The sequence below is a fragment of the Embiotoca jacksoni genome, unplaced genomic scaffold (genome assembly GCF_022577435.1).
Source record: "Embiotoca jacksoni isolate LCO1_2020_lvr unplaced genomic scaffold, fEmbJac1.0.p SCAF_1, whole genome shotgun sequence".
In the NCBI taxonomy this organism is placed as follows: Eukaryota; Metazoa; Chordata; class Actinopteri; family Embiotocidae; genus Embiotoca; species Embiotoca jacksoni.
In genome coordinates this window covers 13,141,718-13,160,875 of record NW_027185229.1, presented here as the reverse complement: position 1 = coordinate 13,160,875, position 19,158 = coordinate 13,141,718, and the positions used below count along the sequence as shown (strand labels likewise).

Sequence of the window (19,158 nt, the reverse complement as noted above, 5' to 3'; positions counted from 1 at the left end):
CTCTATGACCAGAGGTCCCAATAACTGCCTCAGTTGAACAGTGAGGTTGTCAGCCATATAGCTCCAACAATACAGGTAACCCATCCTCACACCTTAATGAAGAACCAAACTGCTGACTCATGGTAACAATAAAGGCTTTAATGAAGCAGCAGCAAGCCTTTGTCAAAGATGAAAACTCGATATGGACATGGTGTGATAGGCTTTTCTCTCATCCACACAGAGGCTTCAAGCACAGCAGGGGGGGAGAGGGAGAGAGAGAGAGAGAGAGAGAGAGAGAGAGAGAGAGAAGGCGAAGCAAAGAGCTCAAAAACAATCAGGGGCTTTTACAGCTCTGCCTACACTCCTGTTTGGGTGCATTAATAACTAGAAACAATAGGAGGCGCTTTCCTTCCAGACGCCTGGAGGGGTGAGTCATCCAACATGAGGCCCAACCCTCGTCATGTGACCACATTCTGCTGAAACACTGACCTACACTAGGCTGGTCTCTCTCACTCTCTCTTCCTGTCCTCCCTTCCTCGCCCAGGCAGAAGCTGAACTAGAGGCAGCAGCCACGGCTGCGGAAAGACTAACAGGCCTTTCTGTTCTCACACTCACAGGCACACTCACACAGAGAGAGAGAGAGAGAGAGAGAGAGAGAGAGAGAGAGAGAGAGAGAGAGAGAGAGAGGATTTGGCTTACAGCAAGGTCATCCCCTGGGCAAACATGTGCAAATAAATTACCTCACAATCCCCAGACTGATCAGGGCAATACGAGTACGTAAAAGAGCCTCTCTTTCACATCCCCCCCCCCCCCCCCCCCCCAAAAAAAAAATAACCCTGACATTTAAAACTAGTAGAGAGCCATCAGGATGCATGACATTTCTGTCGTGGTGTCCTGGCTACAGTGACTGGTGCCCTCTCGCTCCAGCACCAAGGCAACCACAGCAAGAATGGGGACTTCCAGTAATGTCAAGGTCAGTTCAACTGTGCTCACTGTCAAACAGAGAATTTCAACCCCATCCAGCTGGATACACACAGATAGGTAGCACAAAGAAAAAAAGTAAATGCGAACAGCTGATTAACTGAGACACGCAGCTAAAGAACAGAGACATTAAAACTGGATTGTAGATTTTGATTAACAACAAGAATTAAGTTGTTCAACAACGGTTCCTTTTTTAAGCAAGACTCGCCAAATTCATATTTGTAGAGAAGAGCAAAGGACACGTGAATGGTAAACTTAGGTTTTTAACATTATTGCATTGAGTGGGACCCTGGGGTGCCTCATTCAGAGCCTTTTCAAAAACAAACAAACAGTGGCTGCCGAGTATCTCTGTGGATGTTCGCTGTCTCACAAAAATAGCCACCTCGCTCTTACCTAACTCACAAAGGGAGTCACTATTTGGGCCTCTTCCAAAAGAACCAGACAGTGAACTGAGGAGGTAAATTCCATACGAAGAAGGAAAGCCTTTCTTTACCTCGCTCCCTCCTCCTCCTCCTCCTGATCCTCCTCCTCCTCCCCCACCACCTCCTCCCACCCTTCCTTGTTCGTTCCTCTGGCCATCAATACCAGGCTCAAATTACTAGCAGGCTCAACAAAGTCTTTTCACTTCACTAGAACAGAGGCCATTTTGGAGAGAAATCCAAAGGGGAGGAACACACACACACACACACACACACACACACACACACACACACACACACACACACACACACACACACACACACACACAAAATGAACCTCTCTCTCTCTCTCTCTCTCTCTCTCTCTCTCTCTCTCTCTCTCTCTCGACAATTTTACCAAAGCAACAAGGACAACACAATAACAAACAAAGAAAAATAAAAAGATCAAATCAAATGAAACTATTAACAATATTTGAACAAAATTCCTAAAAAGTCGATACATAACTGTGGATATCAAATTTGAATTCAGAGTGTGAGCCGTGACGAGACAAACTACCGCTGTTGGTTGTCTCTCAGGCTGAGACATGCGCTGAAACATGTCGCTGCTTCCATGAAGCCATGAAGCCGACACTATTTCCTCGTTGCTTTCTCGTCCGGCCGGAGAGTGAATCTATGTTTTTGGAGTTTGGATGTGATTTTTGTGAAGACCTTTGTTGTAGTGTCTTCATAATATGCGCTGCAGTGTAGCAGGAAACATTGCTCTGTCTCCTCCTCTTCTCTGTTGCCAGAGCTTACACCACCGTCTGTCGTTTCAGGGCAGCCTGGTCAGCCAGGCGATGGTCACAAGAGTTTGTGAGTTAACGTCCTTCTCGGTTCTCTGATCAGTTACAGTGCTCGGATAGTCTGCTGCCGCGAACTGTTTAAAACTAAATAGCACTGACGTCTTGTTTTTGTTTTTGGTGGTAGATGTCCAATAGCTAAAGTCATTTTCGTTTCCTTTAGTTATAAACCAGTTGGGACAGATTGTGTACGGGCTGTCCTGAGGCCTTGTGCTGTTAGGAGGAGGTGATTGTTGCTCTCTCTCCAAGTTCAATTCAATTAAATAAGCTTTATTTGGATGAATGTCAGGTGGACAACATGTGTCTCTCTCTCTCTCATCAAGCAGAAGCACACCTAAACCTTGAGCTGTTTCCCCTGTATGCATTTATTGTTAAAAAAAAAAAAAGAAAAAAAAAAGGACCACTACTGCTGACCTTGAAGTCAAGTGTAAGTTTCTAAATAATAGTCCAACAATGGCAGCGGTGATACAGCTGAATAGATAGGCCGGATAAAGCTGTAGCAATGCTGGAAAATATTGAGGAATATTGGAGCCAGAGGAAAAACAATGCCTGCAATTTTATTTCAAATTTTGTTTGATATTTATGTCATTTAACTCCACTCTTTTCACCTTTGATGGGGGGAGGGTGGCCTCTGTTGTTTACAATTTGGGGACTTGCCAGTGGAGCGTGGCCACAGCCTATCTATTCACGCAGGGAACACCGGGCTAGTTCAAAGGAACAAATAAGACAAAATGTGTTGTCTCATCTGGGGAGAGCTTTACAAACAAAATTAAAAAAAATTTAAAAAAAAGATACATGTATTCACAATATCAAATGATTCACAGAGGCTCAAGTATTCATGGCCCACCCCATGGAGTTTAGGCTGAATCATAATAGATGAAATTAGGTCCACATGAAAGCAACGTCTAAACGTCCTCATTTACATATTGCATCATTTTGGCACGCGGGAAGGTGCCGGTGAAAACTCTGGGCTCTGTCCAAAACTGTGTTACCTCCTGCAATATTTCCAAAATTGTAAGTGCAGACATTACGCACGATATCATGTCCTGAGAAATTCCCCCAACAGAACAAACGTCGCAGCGTTAATAGCACGTCACGTACACTGCTCGCCATGCAATTGATTTTGCTCGCGATGACAGACGTTAAAATTGCAGTTACGCAACGCCGTGCGATGGCCCCCAAAAATGGCAATATTGACTAATCCAAGCGTACAACTTTTGGATTTTTTTTTTTTTTTTTTTTTTTACTAGTCTTCAGAGTGTGATATGGAGCAAGAGCGTACCAAAGTGTTTACATTTTCAATTTTGATTTCAAACTACTGCACTTTTCAAACTGAAAGAGCCGATATATGAATCAGCTCAGATGGTTTTCCAACATATATATATATATATATATATATGCCTGTTAGAGACTAATGACTGAGACCGAGTTAGCCAAACTACAGAACAAAACTCTTGGCTGTTTAGTAGGTTGCTCTCCACTGTTTATACTGTTCACAGTCTGTGATAGTGAGAAGTACAAACGACCCTCGTAGCCTACTAATGGTCGGTGCCTCGGGAATATTGCAGTTTTTGTTGTTGTTGTCATTGTTGGATCAAAAAGGCCTGATTTTGCCGTGGATTTTCTAAAAACAAAAAAGCGATGTAATTTTCAGTATAAATAAGGATTTTTTTTTTTTTTTTAGTACGTCATTTTTGAACAACTACCAACACAGTAAAATGTAATCGAAGGCTTCTGTTCTCAGAAATTTTGCAAAATTGCTATCCCCCAGCAAATACTGTGGGGATTGCCTGTATTTGCGTTAATCATTCTTGGAGGGACTGTTTACTTCAAGCCTCGTCACCGCATCGTTTATTACATCAGTTTAATTATTCAAAAACATATTCTTTTGGGGCATCATAAAATTGTTAAATTTCAAGGGCGAACAAAGAATTATTAATAGTGTGCTACGATATGGACAAATACAAACTATAAACTTTTAAAATACAACTTTTACACACACACACACACGGACGAAGCGACCACCGAATTAACAATGATGTTGACGGCGTAATTATTCTGTATACGGCGCAACAACCAGCAAGGAGACTGAACATTTAGTATATTTAAACCCAGGAAGTTTTTTATCACAGCCTCATAGCGACTGGCACACGACCGACCACTGCCGCGTCTGTTTGGGACAAAAGACTTGACAAGAGAGGGGCGGAAGGCGTAACGTCATTTAAAAACCAAAAGCAACCCCCCCCCCCCCTACATTTAATTCCCACAATTCAAATTCAGTTCATTAAATTCAATTTCAGTTTGTCTCTTTAAAAAAAAAAAAAAAAAATGGATCGCAGCACGGTAACATGCAAACGGAGCAAGACACGTTAAAGTGAAAGTAAAAAGTATTGCAAGTTTCGTCGCTGCGAGCCCGCGCGTGAAACGTCGACCGTACCGACGGTCGCAGAAACGCGCGTGCTTCAGGTACCGATAAACGTCACCGTAGCCGCCAAGAATCTGCACTCGAACGCTCCCCCGAAAAGGCACGGACGAGTGCGCTCGCTGAGGTTGAGGCTGTACACGAGGCCATTTTATTTACTATTAAGCTCACGTGGCAGGTTCAGACCCTGAAGCATTTGAGGAAGGAGGGGGGGCGGGGGAGGGCGGGGGGGATGCACCACACAGCTCGTCATTCAGGAAACTTCCATCACCGGCTCGGTGACCTTCGTGGGTCTCTCGAGATTAAGACACCGCATTTATCTAAAAAAAAAAACAACAACAACAACAACAACAAAACACCCGACTCTGCATTCTTATCGAAACGTACTCATCTGCTTTGCTTTTCAGCTTGGAATAAAATCTGGAAATTGGGAGGAATAAGTAACCCAGTCTCCATCCACTTTAAATACTCCTCTCAAAAGATGCATTAAGTTTTGTTTACTACCAGCGTACAGGAAAAACAACAACATTAACAAAAGCTGAAAAATTACAGCCACCGCATTTCACTGGTTTACAAGTAACGGCTGAAGTTTGTCAACCGTTTGATGGGATCCAATCGTAATGCAGACCGAAGACTTTTAAGGTTTGAGGAACTTCTCGTAAACCTATTAAGACGGAGGACGACCAGCGGAGACAGCACAGTCGTGGACGGATCAATCGGTACCCTTGACACAACGTTACAAACGCTGTCATTGCTCCAGAAAAGTCATGACATTAAAAGCCAACAATTCAGTGCCCATTCAAAATTGCCTTTGCGGTATTGCCGCGTCGCTCGCTGCCAACGCAGGTGAAGACGTGCTCAGCCGTGTCGCGAGAGACGCTCCTTTCGGCGAATGGACGACATGGAGAGCGTCCCCCCCCCCCGGCGTCGTGGAGGATCCGAGGCTGAAGGAGAGCCGCGGCCAGGTTAAATGAATCTTCAGCCAGCAATGTTGACATTAGCTACTTAGCGACGGGTAACGCAAGTTAAACGTCACTTAACTCTGAAAATATAATTTCATATTATTTATATCTTAATTATATATTATACGTTTTTTTGTATGCTGCTGTAGCGAAAAAAAAATTCCCCTCGGGGATTAATAAAGTAACTACCTAACCTAACCTATCTTATCCATACTCTTATCACGCCGGGTTTTTAAATCGATAAGTCTTTTAAGTTCTTTTTAAAATACTTTTTTTTTTTTTTTTTTTTTTTAAATATGACAAATTATTGTTTTTACGAAAGCAGCGTGAATGTTTAAAACACAAAAGTCACTGTAAACTCAGTATCTCGCTAATATTCATGACATCCGCCTACCGAGTGAAGTTTGAAGAACTTCAAGAACAACAACCATCATTCGTCATCATCAGCCACTATACAGTCTCTAGTGGAGGACTGCAGCGGTTCCCATAAGTTGATAGATATAGATATTGTTAAGATGTTAATGCTTATTGATTCGACAACCAATCCCACTCTTATTGGTTCTTTTGGGTTTTTTTTTTTTTTTTTAGAAAAAAAATAACATAACATGTATATAAGGATGTATATAAATTAACATTCTCGAGCAGCATCACCGAATGATTGATCCGGCCCGGCCCTGGAGTGATATGAAACAGAGTTTCATAATTAATTAATGAACTATCAGCTGGTTAATGGTTAGTTTTAATTGTCAACCCATGTTGGTATGCTTTAGTTGACCGTGTTTAGCTGTCGGCTGCCTTCATACCGCAGCACAGACACAGGAACTTCCAACTCTGCATCTCCCGGCCGGTATGCGACGGATTTTCCGCATGTCTCCACGGACTGCTCGTGTTTTCAACCTTTATGGAAATGATGTCAAGCAGATTCATAAATAAAACTTTTTTTTTTTTTTTTTTATGGAAAATGGGTCGCGTGATACACCTGGACGGCTGTCAATTTAACCTGGGCGGGGCCGCGCCCGAGTGAAGGGTGTGAACGGGAAACGCCGCACGCTGGCCGACAGCCTGCGCCTGAGAAAACTCGAACCCGAACAAAATAGGCAATATTTGTTTTTTGTTTTTTTTTTTGGGGTGGGACTTCGCGCCTCCCCGTAGCGGATCATCTTCGCTGCTCGACGTCCTCGCCTGTTTGTTGCAGTCCCTCGATGGACGAGGAGAGATTCGTTGTCAGGCTCGAGAAATATCGGGGGCCGTACGACCCACGATTGCCGTGGTTACCAGGACGACCGGCAACTTATCCATCATGTTGTTTGTTTGTTTTTCATGCTCTGTGTGTGTGTGTGTGTGTGTGTGTGTGTGTGTGTGTGTGTGCGTGCGTGTGCGATCAGCGTTGTGGGGCAGCAGTTGACGGGCGTCACGGCGCCGGCGCTTTCAGCTTAAGACGATCGAGTAACGAGGAAACAGACACAAGTCGATTGTTTCCATGTTCAGAGTCCGATTCAGCGATTCGTTGCATTTCAGCTAAAAACGAGAGCGTTCGCCCGTCCCGTTGTCCGAAGTTGAGGTCTCTTTCTTATTTCCTTTCTCGTATCTCCCGTTGCGTTTCCTTCAGGATCAGGTAGATGAGCGCAATTAAACCTTGACGTTAAAAAAAAAACAACACTGGAACGCCAACCAGCCGAGTTGCCGTTTCCATCCACGTTTGTCCTGACTCGCGTAATCATTTTAGTGAAGACCCTTTTTTTTTTTCTTTTTTTTTTTTTTAGGAATCCTAATGGTGTTCACATGCACATAAATGAAGCAGATTCCACAACACAAAATGGTAGCCGTGACTTTAGCCAACGCTTTAAATGTGAATGTTGCTGCAAAGAGGCTAAAAGCGCGAATGCCGCGCCGGCATCCTCAAACCAACAGCGCACACGCTATAAAATCACAACAGTTTCAAGATGGACGCCTCAGATTTGGTGTCGCCAATTCAGCGTCCGACCAAATGAAATTTGGACACGACCTCCCGTTCTGTTGCTGGCATCGTGTTCACAAGAGGTTACACTGACCCTGACCACCAAAAGGAAATGAATGCATCCTTGCAGAGTCCAATTTGAACATTTGGGACAAATTCGAATTCAATTCCCTCGAAGCATTTCTGAGACGACACATTCATGAGAATGGGATAGACCGAACGACGCAATGACCTCGACCTCTGACGAATAATACCAAAAAAAAAATATTCTAAAACGAGGATGCTTCACAACCACCTTCCGTCCGACAGCGGAGAAGATCTTTAAAGTACAATAACCGCAGTTTCGAGTTCAATCCTTTCATTCTCGAGTCTAAGTGAACGTTTGTGCCAAATTTAAAGAAATTCTCTTCAGGAGTTCGGAGGACATCTCGTTTACAAGAACGGGGGAGGGGGGGGGGGCAATCTGGGGGTCACAGTGACCTTGGCCTTTTAAAACGCGTAAAATGTAATCGTGTCATCCTTAGGATCGGGTCAACTTTTCTGCCAAATTTGAAGAATTCCCTCGAGGTGCTCTCGATGCCGTGTTCGCGAGGCTGTGTGATGGGCGGGCGGACGGACGGACAACCCGACCCCAACGTAACGCTTCCCTGCGCGCCCACCAAACATGGCTACCCTTCAGGCACGCCAGTGCAACCAATGAAAATGTTCCGCCACACGGGACAGGTATTTGGGGAACTTCTGCAACCAAGACGGCCGCACTCTGGATCCACGCACGGGCTTTCAGAACAGCCTGACAAAGTGTCTGGGGGAACACACCGTTCGGTTCCCAGTGCACTGCTGACCTCAAGCGTCGCGAGGTCAAAATGCCGTTTCAGGATATTTTCTACGTCGGGAAGAATGCGTGTAAATAATATGCAACGCGTTGGCATGGCAACAGATCCCCCGTAACAGAAAATGTCGAGCAACAGCCACGTTCGGACGGGACGACGGCACGAACACGTCCCGGATCAATGGGTCCGGTTGACTTGACTTTTCAGTTGATAACTTGATATTTGGTTATTTAAAATACACTGCACGAGAAATTCAACAGAAACAAACAAACAAACAAAATGTGACCAGCACCTATTGACCAATATAAAAAAAAATAAATAAATAAACAAGACATTGTAACGAGTAAGAAGCTCTAGTTTTGCCGTTTTGAGCGTTACTTCAAAAGGTAATTATTTTAACTTGAGGAAGCACTAACCCTATGAACCCATGACTATTTTCAGAGCAGTTTCACAACCTTCCATTGTAAACTCATTTCCTGGTCATTATAAGGGCGAGCCATTCACGCAATAGTCGTGTGTTTTTTTTTTGTTGTTGTTTTACATAACAGTCTCGGCTTTCCAAATCATTTGATTTGATCATACCAACAGTTGTTTGTTTTTTTTGTTAGACTTTATATCAAGGAAAATAAATTCTCTTACAAAATGATGTTTTCACATGCATCTCACTATAGAACGCTGACAGTAGAGATATATTTAATAATTTTTTTTTTTTACAGGAGAATCTGGCATTACGCCCACATGATATACGTGCCACTTACTCGGCTACCGGGTAGGCCCACAAATATCAAGTATTCCTTTTTTTTTTTTTTTTTTCCCCCCCCATACAATTTCGGATGTTGGCAGCCTTATGTTGAAGACAACGCAAGAAGTCAGCTGTAATTTTAACATCAGACTAGTTGACAACACCGTTGCTTAGAGAAAGGAGAAGTATCATCAGAAAGGCTGTGGGCTGCTGTTTATTTCGATATGGGGCGTATTGATTTATTCAACCGCACCGCTTGCAAAAAATCAACTGAGGAAATGCACAATATTATCCTGCAGGTGGTTGACCCGTCTTCATGACGTTATTTCGCTGCACGAACGTGTGATCGTCATTATTACAAAGCCGCGGTCCTGCTGTGTTCGGCGATGTGCGTTTCATACGCGTTGACGAGTTCACGCACAATTTAATCAAGAGTAGAAGGTGTGGAGATGCGCTAACAGCTGCATGCGGAGTTTAACCATGATTAAATTTGATGCAACTTCGAAGTCGATTTTCTCTCGAACACCATCACGCACACGAGGCGCTTGACATTTTTGGAAAGCTCTCAGGTTGTTGCACTTTCATGGGATATGCTGCATTCCTCTGCGATGAATAGTGCCTGCACTGTTTAACCGAGTTTATTTATTTCACGACACCGCAAGCCAATGACTGCGTGGCCCCTCCTCCTTGTCCTTAACTGCGTAGTCTACGGGTTCAAACATTTTATGAAAAGTTATTTCATCTTAGATAACTATGAACAAAGCGGAAAAGGAAAAGGAATTAGTCAGCAAAAAAAAAAAAAAAAAAAAAAAAAAAGAAGAAGAAGCAAATCCATGAGATAGGTTCCCCTAAATGTGTGGATCGTTCTTGTAGGTTTTGATCAGCCATTAGAACGGTTCTAATGAGATTAAATACTTTGGCAAAAAGGGGTTCACTCGTAACGGCTTTGGCACATACAGCTTCAAGGAGAAAACTCGGGAGTTTTACATATACGGACACGCGCGATTTGGTTTGAACAGCATGTCCATGCTGGCGTAGCGTCCACCGGTGCCTTACCAAACCTGCACTACACATACAGTCCAGTGAGATTGCACCAGCCCCCTCAGTCTGCCCCCGCACACATGCTTGCTCTACAAGGCGGGATATGAATATATCTGCCGTTTTTCCCGGCGCTGCGCGGGTCGAGCTGCACTCTGGAGCTACAGCGAGGGGGGAATCGGAGATGAAGAATAGGCAAATAAATAGCGCCTGGCTATAAGACAAACAGGATATAGCTCATTGTAGGTCCGATTTCAAATTCACCCAATAACACTTACAATCACAAAAATGCAAACGGCGAGACACACACACACACACACACACACACACACACACACACACACACAAGACAGGCTGTAAGGGACACCAACGTGGATTTCTACTAAACACGTTAACACGGACTACTAACCTGCTTAATATGTCCCAAATAGAAAACCTACATCGGATAACAGAGACTGTTGTGTTTGAATGTAAAAAAAAAAAAAAAAAAAAAAAAAAAGGTTGCCTTTACTACCGGTATTTGGATACGTGTGTGTGTGTGTGTGATTCATTTGTATATTCTAACATGACTCACAATAGCTTCCAGTCTTGTGGTGACATAACAGTGTGTTTCTCTCCCTGACAAGCTTAGTGACAAGCTAAAATAATGAGAAGTGCAAGCACCCACACAGCAAAAGCTGCACCAGTAAAACAACGCTTCCATCACCCAAACGTTTCGTTTTCATCTCCAAAATCTGTGGAACAGGTAGAATAAGAGAATATAGTGATTAAATATACAGCTGCTTGAGACCAATCATTTCTCACAGCTGCAGCACAACTATCAGCCTCAAAACACAATTTCAAGGGAAAAGAGAGCTGCCTGAAACGAGACATCGCTGCTCCACAGCCAGCCAGCCGAAAACTCTCCTGGAGTTAACCGTAGTGAGACTGAGGCACTGGCCAACTGCACACAAATATAACCGGCAAAGTTTTAGGCTGCACAGGCTGCACAGGCTGGAGATTTGGGGTAAAGGAATGAGATGTGATGTAAACCGGAGGCCGGCCGATTCCGGACGTTCGGGGTTCGATACTGGTAGCAAGTAGGGAGGAAGAAAATATTCCACACACACACACACTGATGCGAAAGTACTGAAACGGAGAATGTCACTGGGGGATTTAATAATTATAAATAACCATTTGATAGGGAACACACAGATAGAACAATTTGGAGTTTTTTTGTCAAACATCCTTTTTCTTTGAAAAAAAAAAAATATATATATATATAGATAAAAGGTTTTGGCACCTATTGGCCAACATATAAGACAATCCTTGATATCTGCGATAGGTCAATATTGGCTGATAAACTTGGCCAGACAATATTTTTCGATCTGGCTCTAATGCAAACGTGTCACCACAGCAAAAAAAATGTAAAGTTGTTCTATATTTGTGATTCAATATGACCCCAAAAAATATCATCAGATTTTGAAAATTAGATAAACGAGATTAAACCAAAAATAATATACTCATTTGTTGATTGAGAGGAATGATCCGCTATTACATATCTGGGAGGTGCAAAGATCGGAGAACCTCTACGATGAGCAGTTAATACGAAGGTGAACAAGGTTTTAGGTGTTTTTGGTTAATGCGGTGTCCAACGGGGGTTAGGGTTAGCAATATGGCCCGAAAATAATATCACTAGATCTGGATATTTTTTTGCAACAACAATATTCTTGACGGTATGACAAAATAATGAAAAAAAATATATATATATTACTAATTTTAATTACAAACGGGTTTCGACCAAAGTGTTGTAAACGTAGCATTATGCCTTCAAATAGTCATAAAAAAAAAAAACTAAGCAAAAATGATCTCTTAATTCTGTAATTTGTAAACAACAGAAACTGAAAGTGAGATTCAGATCCTGTATACAGCCCTGAGGGGGGGGGGGGAGGGGGGGGGGGGGTTTGGAGGCGCAGCGGTGCAGGGGAGCTGCTGCTCTGCCAGGACGACTACCACGATCAGCTGCACAGCTTCTAATTACCTCCTCACCGCTGTCGGCAGATTCAGCCATGTTCTGAAGTTTAGGGTCGACGTTTGCCCAATAGTAACGTAGTTTGAGCAGTTTGCTGCGCTCCGTGTGAAACTGTGTGTGTTGTGTTGTGTTGTGTGTGTGTGTGTGTGTGTGTGTGTGTGTGCGTGTGCGTGTGCGTGCAGCGGGACGGAGCTGCCCGGCGTCAAACACGAGGCCGTCAATTAAAAATAACAGTCAGCTGAAAACCTGTAGAACACAGCGGCTCTCAGCCGTGCTTGTTGCTCGATAAACTGCAAACGTTATGTCATCCGGTTCCGCTTCTTAACAGTTTGACCTCATTACGTCAACAGGTTGGAAAATTGCCTTTGTCACGATAGAATCTTCTTTTTACATCGTCTGAAAGATTGTACCAGTATTATCGCGAACGATACGTCCCTAGAGTCCAACGCATGATTCCCCCCCGGTCTACTTTAGGGGCCCCTTGTACATTTAGTGGCCAGGCAACCAAAAAAAAAAAAAAAAAACTCTTTTTCCATCATTTTTCTGATTTATGATACATACTTTGCACAACATTAAAGTTCCCTGAGTTTATCATAAGCGCAAGCACAATTTTTTTTATTTTTATTATTTTTTTTTATCATAGTATTTAAAATGATGATTATACACCATGTATATAATCACTGCCAAATAGATATTATAGATATCACTGTTCATTCTATTATATACTACTTACTGCACAGTGGAGAATTCCACTCTCTGTACCATCACCACAAAACGCTGACGTATGTAATCTTTCAAATTCATGTAATATTATTTCACCCCGTTGTTGTGGGTTGATTTGTGCTGGACGGTGCCGTTGTGTAAATTTACCCTGGAGAATAACAATGTAGTTCCGTTCTTATTTTCCATTTGTCCCCCCCCCCCCCCCCCCCCAAACGCCTCGCATGCGGTTTTGCCAGCAGATACAACATTTTACCAACGTTCCCTAAACGCCTCACATTCAAGTTATCGGCAGACACTGGTTTGGCAGCTGCGCACGCCGCGTACTCCGGTCGCCACTCGGTTACTGGCCCAAAGTGATGTTTGAAGAGGGTTTTTTTTTTTAATAGTCGTTCTAATGTAAGAGTTAGCGAAGTTGGAACATGAACCTTTATCTACCTGGGTGGATCATAATTTACCTTGGCCGGTTGCCCAAGCCGAGCCTTTGTATGGGAAAGGTTGAGGACGGAGAAAGGGAGAGCATAACGGCATTTTGTTTGTGTATGTTTGTGTCGAGATCCTTCTATCTGGTTTCTGCGAGCCAACTGTCCGCTACGGACGCAAAGTTCAACTGATACGTATCTGGACTTTACAGGCTAATGAAGAGCAGCCTTGTATGTGTGTGTGTGTGTGTTAGGGCTGCACGGTTTTGGATAAAATGAGAATCACAATTTTTTTTTTTTTTTTTTGTGTAGTTCATCAATTGATTAACCTGACAAGAAAAGATTACATTATATATATATATATATATATATTTTTTTAACAGCAGACAAATCATTACACCGTCTCGTAGTATTCCCTTAGGTCCTGGGAGATGCATGTAATTGTCTTTTGGAAGAAATCGGCATGATACCGATCTTGACATCTGCATATTAACTCTGGACACCGGAAACTGTTTTAAGCTTTATGAATAACTGATCTTAAAAACAACCAATTTTAGTCTCTTGTGTGCTCTTATTAAACCAGTATTTTGTTTCTTTTTGCGTCTTTTTGTTGGCGTCTCCAATTCTCGCTCACACTCCAGGTTTACTTTTGCTGCCAGTTTCTGCTGCTACACGTTACATGGTCTAATGCAAAATGTGTATTGGTTACTGGAGAGTAGGTGCGCTTGTTTTCATGTAGCGGATGTCCTGAATGAAGATGCAACAAAATTGTTGTCATTTAGGCACGAGATCAAATACACGCACAAATTTAGATGCCGGTTTAATTACGATAAACTGTGCAACCCTACAGTGCGTTTAAACCGAGGTTGCCGGCAAACTGCACCAAACACACAGCCGATGTTTAACACCCAGGAGTATTGCTGCTTACACGAAAAGTCAAAATTTCCTCTTTTTTTTTTTTTCCCCCCACAGCCTTGTATTTTTCTTGCTCTCTAGACATTTTTTTTTTTGAGTGCAGATGTTATGCCGAGTTCAGCCAGCCCACCAAGAATTGCATGCAACTCAGGAGCTAGACCTCTTCCAAATAATACATCCGCACTGTAACTTTTCCCTGTAGCCGGGTTTGATCCTGACAGGTCCGTGCAGTTATGGGCGGGCAAGCAGAACCCTACATAGCAACTGTAAAAAAAGAAAAAAAAAAGAAAAAGAAAAAGACTAAAGCCAAAAGCGCATCTTCATCATGTGTATTTCAGCCAATATGGCCACATACTTTGAAAAAAATGTTCACTCTAAAACATCAGGGTCCAACACAATCTCTCCCCCCCCCCCCCCCACTGGTCCTCTCAGTCAGTCAAGGTTTACTGATTTAAATTGAATTGTGGCAGTGGGTGACACGGCTTGTGATTGATGTTCATGCGGAAACTCGTGCACTTTTAACATGTTCCTTTCCATGTTCCACGTGTCCCAGGTCATTTTGTGTTGCAGCAATTTACAGACGCCCGCTAAGCGCCCGTGCTGCAGGGCGATGCTGCGCGGAGAAGCGCATCACTGCAGCCGCAACTCAAGACAAGTGCGGGGCTAACAAGTGTGCTGGAAAATAAGTAAGGCGTTCTAATATGTTTACCTTAGACGAAGCTGGCTGAGTTTATCTGTGTGGCGGGAATGCCGAACAACAGCCTTTTTGGCGTGTTTACACCAGAGGTGTCCAACCTTTTTTTGTTTTTTCCCCCCCTCAGAGCTGCTTTGACAAAATGAAAGTGTCCGAGGGTTACTCATGTTCAGTAACATTTAGTCACGTAGCTGAGGTCCACCCAAACCGGCTGAATGACTTCTTTTGTGTGAACAATAACATTGTTATTCAAAATATGCTGTTGAATTAGGCTGTTGTACTACAAAATGTGTGTGCCGTGCGCCTTTTTCTGTGTGACTTTGATTTGAAAAGTCGTGGGAACTACATGACCGGCGGTGTAATTTCGATCTCTCGCTGATAGACAGACTCGACGCTCTATAGCTGTGGACCCACTGTTGCGCTCCGGCCAAAAATATTGTATTCGAGTTATTTACCTAATCTATGAGCACCCGTTTCTTTCCAGCTCAGTGCGAGAGTCTCTGCTGTGGTCTGCAGGCTCGTTGCAGGTCGCCCCAAGTTGCAGTCCTCTGATCTGTTTGTGTTTCATGAAGGGCGGCGCTCAACACTGCCTGTTCAACCCCCCCCCCACCCCCCACCCCCCTCCGTTACAATGGTCATTTTCATGAGTCCGCCATCGGAAGAACGTTTAACAACAATAGTGTGCAGGGTGGCATTTATATAAAAAAAAAAAAGCCTTTGCTCTCCAAAAAGTCTGCCTGTCTGCTGTTTGTCAAAAACCCTTATTTACACCTGGCTTCTTTAATCCAGACAGAAATGACTGAATCACAAATGGCCATCTTTAAGCTGTCAGTACACACCTGGTATTATTGTGGCTGGATCTCTTATTTCCCATTCAATATTCAAATGAGCACATACTTTACCAAAATAGAAAAGTAAAAACGAGAGCGCAAACAGAAACAGTAGGAGAAGAGTTTAAGCAACAGACATTTAACAAATGAGGCATATTTGCTCACTGTGGCTCATTTTAATGTGCCGTCTGCTAGAAGTTGATGACGTATTTCCCATTTTTAAATGTCTGAACAAAGTTTGATGGATTTGTAATTAATAACCTGAACCTTCGGGACCTGGTTAGTTCGGGTCAGATTATTTAATTGTTCCAGCACGCTGAGCTCTGATGCTGTGTGGATTCATAAACTGGCAGGGAATGGCAGCTTGTGTTTTAAACATCACTAAACAGCTGCTTTATTGCTGCAAGCTTGTAGATAAATCTGTCTTGCTTTCTGTCCAGTCCAGCTGTGCTTGGAAGAATCACAAAGAAAAAAAATAAATCTGGTAACGAAAAAAAAGAAAAAAAAAAAACACTGCATGAGAACATGCAGAGCTCTTACGGTGAAAGATCGAATGGAAGAACATACAACATGCAAAACTTGACAACCGATTTGACAGCACCAAGTGGAATTATCAGGTCAGATTAAAACACAGGAACGTGGCACCCGAGAGCTGTATTTATTTTTTATTGCTTATTCGGAGGGGGGCATGAGCTAAGTAGGCAGTTGCACTGGGTAGACGCAGCTAAAAGAATGTGGCTTCATTGCGTGCCAGACCATCTTCGAATGTGGCTCGAGCAGATCGGATCACAATGTGTCCTGGCTGTGTTCACAGCTGTACTTTTAGCTGACCACTTGTAAACGGATCACGCCAGGACAGAGAAGATCTGATCTTGATGCCATACGTGTACAGCCTCAAAGATCATGTGGACCAGAATACTATTCAAAAATTATTATTTTTTTTTTATTTTTTTTTTGGACAGATGAGACCTAAATAGAGCTTTCTGTTTGGAGAACGGAAAATACTCTCAATAAAAAAAATTAAAAAAAAATAAAAAATAACAATAATTTTGAAACGTGGTAGTAGTTTGGTGGTTTCATGCTTCTTATCGTGGTTAAAAAAAAAATGTTGTGGAAAGACCTGAAGTGAGCAGTTCATGAGGAACTCCATCACAATCCAAAGGTTGAAGTGGTTCTGTACAAGATTATAGGCAAAAGATTCTTACAAGCCGATGTGCAGGACTGATCACTCGTTACCGGAAATGTTTAGTTGCAGTTATTGCTGCACAAATATGGCACAGAAAGATACTGAAGACTAAATCTTGCCATTCACAGAAATGCAATATATGCATTTTCCTCAGCAAAAAAATAAATAAAAAAATGACCAAGTATAATATTTTTGTCTCATTTAGGTGATACTTATTTCAAAAACATCTAACATTTTAAAGGGTTCACAACCTTTAAAGCACCGCCGTCCACTGCATTTCAAGGTGCTGCAGCTGACTTGTATCGTCACTCGAAAATGCTGCAATGTGGCTGTTGTCACGCTGAGCGGTCAAGCGTCCTGGGAGCACAGTGTGGTCTGCCATTAACACAACAATGTCCAGCTGCCTAAATGGACCGGGACTAGCCCGGGAATGAGAGTCACACAATGGACAACAAAGGCCAAGTGGGTGCTATATGAGGGTTAGGGGGGGGGGGGGAGCAGTGGACAAGAGGGCTAGCATGACACAAAATCCATCATTTGTTTCAAGGCAAACAAAACAGCCACTGTCCATTTGAGGCTCAGTAACCCAGAACAGGTAAAAGAAAGGACTAAACAAAATCCTGCGGTCTGTTCAGCCGCCTGACAGCCTCTTTCTGACCTACCTCTGTTCCATTTTGCCTTTGAAATCATGCTGGAAGCAGACTGCTTCTATGGAGTAGATGAACTCTTATCTTAAAGACCAAACCAGACCCACAGCAACCATAAAAAGAAAACAAACAGTCAGATCCAAGTCATTGGTCAACCTGAAACCTTCGCTGCCGTGCAGCTGATTGAGATTAACGCGTTATATTTAAAGCGCTTCATAGATAAAGAGACACTCAATAACAATAGTCCCAGTAACCTCTACTGTCTACTGTCTACTCCCAAATGTGGAGAGGGATGTTTTCCAAGCAGTCCAAAAAAAAAAAAAAAAAAAATACCATCTTGTTATTAGATAAGCTCATGCTTTTGCATAGCATAAACCAGACACCCTGTCTCTTACCATGTGATCTCACTGCATGACGAACTCATTTACATGATATTTCCATTTCCTCTTTTGGCGCACAGTCTTATCCAGAGTGACAAGTGGGTTTGCCCTGGCCCCACCTCACATCACCATATGCGGCATAACACTAAACTTTTATACTGGCAAGATTGCAAGGTGTCACACAGAAAACACCCTGACAGCCCGGCAGCCATTTTGAACTGCTGTAGGGCTTTATCGAAAATGAATACAAGAAACCCAAAATGTCTTGAGGAAAGACAACCAAAAGTAAGCGAAAGAGTGTGTAAGAGGGGAGCGTACGGATAAAACTAACAAGCTTTCGCAAATCTAGGTTTAAAAAAAAAAAAGGTTCAGCGGGAGCACTCTACTTTATGTAATAGCGTGACTGAATGGCCAAAGATATACCGGTTTATAAAAAAAAAAAAAAAAGCAAAAACTCCCACTTCAGTCTTCCCAACAGGATCCTTTTAGTCAAGGTAACAGAACAAGGTGCTGATGAACAAGAAAAACCTGGCAACAGTTATTTGTTTCCCCTTTTGTTTTAGCACTGGTGCAGTGCATTACAAAACAGGACAGCTGGGAGCGGGTTGGTATCAAGTGGCTTAACTTGGTGCAAAAGCTCACTTGGTTTCCCCTCCTGCCCTGCTTTATATTTGTTCTCTCCACACCTAACAACACCCTCTGAGCAAACACTTGGAAATGTGCTGTAGATTTGGCAATCTTGGCCTCGCTGCAAAACATTTCAGCATTTGATTGTTTGATTGTCGGGCTGCTTTATTGTCCCCGCTTACAAGAAAGAATGACAACAGACAGGGCCAGTGGAAATGGTGGGAAAGGAAAGAGAGACCGGGGTTAATGTGGTGAAGCCTAAAATGGCTGCCTGCAGTTCAAAAGGTGGGGAGAGACACTCTGGATATTGGTGAGCTCCTTTTTTTTTTTTTCTTCCTGACAATATAATAAACCAAGTATCACAACACAGCAAAGACAGGCAGAGTGAAAGCTCCAGAAAGAAAAGAAAATGAAGGACAAAACATAAGGGTGCAATGAAAGGAGAACAGGAGAGAGGGAGAGCAGAGAGCAGAGAGAGAGAGAGAGAGATGATTACGTAGACTGCCTGCTTCACCCCCCCCTTTGGCCTTGTTTTTTCCCCCTTACCTCCTCCTCCC

At 43.0% G+C, this 19,158-nt stretch overlaps 1 protein-coding gene across 6 annotated transcripts in view; it reads right to left on the bottom strand.

Moving 5' to 3' along the window:
* The window catches only part of setd5 (SET domain containing 5), a 56,250-nt gene that overhangs the window by 32,354 nt on the left and 4,738 nt on the right, over nucleotides 1-19,158 (bottom strand). The window contains exon 1 of one of the 6 annotated variants that reach the window (XM_069173020.1): nucleotides 10,579-10,598. The exons of the other annotated variants lie outside the window; for them this stretch is intronic. The gene's annotated coding sequence lies outside the window, so the exon portion shown is untranslated. Of the gene's footprint in view, nucleotides 1-10,578; nucleotides 10,599-19,158 lie in introns of those variants that run through there. 6 annotated transcript variants of the gene reach the window in all.